The following is a 214-nucleotide window of genomic DNA, read 5'->3' as shown; positions in this document are numbered from 1 at the left end:
TCTCTTTTCTTTATTAATCGTTATAAATTATCTTTATTTAAATATTTTCCCTCAATTTCAGCACCAAATCGCCAGGCATCATCACGCAAGAGCAAGAGTAATTAACGATTTAATTACGATCTAATTACACTTTAATTAAGATTTTATTCGAGGATGAAGATGTGGCTTCGTGTGTTTGTAAAGTTTATGTAGTAAATGTTTATCTCGAATGTGA

At 29.9% G+C, this 214-nt stretch overlaps 1 protein-coding gene across 1 annotated transcript in view; it reads left to right on the top strand.

Moving 5' to 3' along the window:
• The window catches only part of LOC119594478, a gene marked incomplete at its 5' end in the record, with an annotated part of 1,561 nt that extends 1,347 nt beyond the window's left edge, over positions 1–214 (top strand). The window contains 1 exon segment of the mRNA XM_037943514.1: positions 62–214.

Source organism: Penaeus monodon, chromosome 34 (assembly GCF_015228065.2).
Source record: "Penaeus monodon isolate SGIC_2016 chromosome 34, NSTDA_Pmon_1, whole genome shotgun sequence".
NCBI classification, from domain to species: domain Eukaryota; kingdom Metazoa; phylum Arthropoda; class Malacostraca; order Decapoda; family Penaeidae; genus Penaeus; species Penaeus monodon.
The sequence above is the reverse complement of the archived record's forward strand: the minus strand, read 5'-3'. Positions and strand labels throughout refer to the sequence as shown.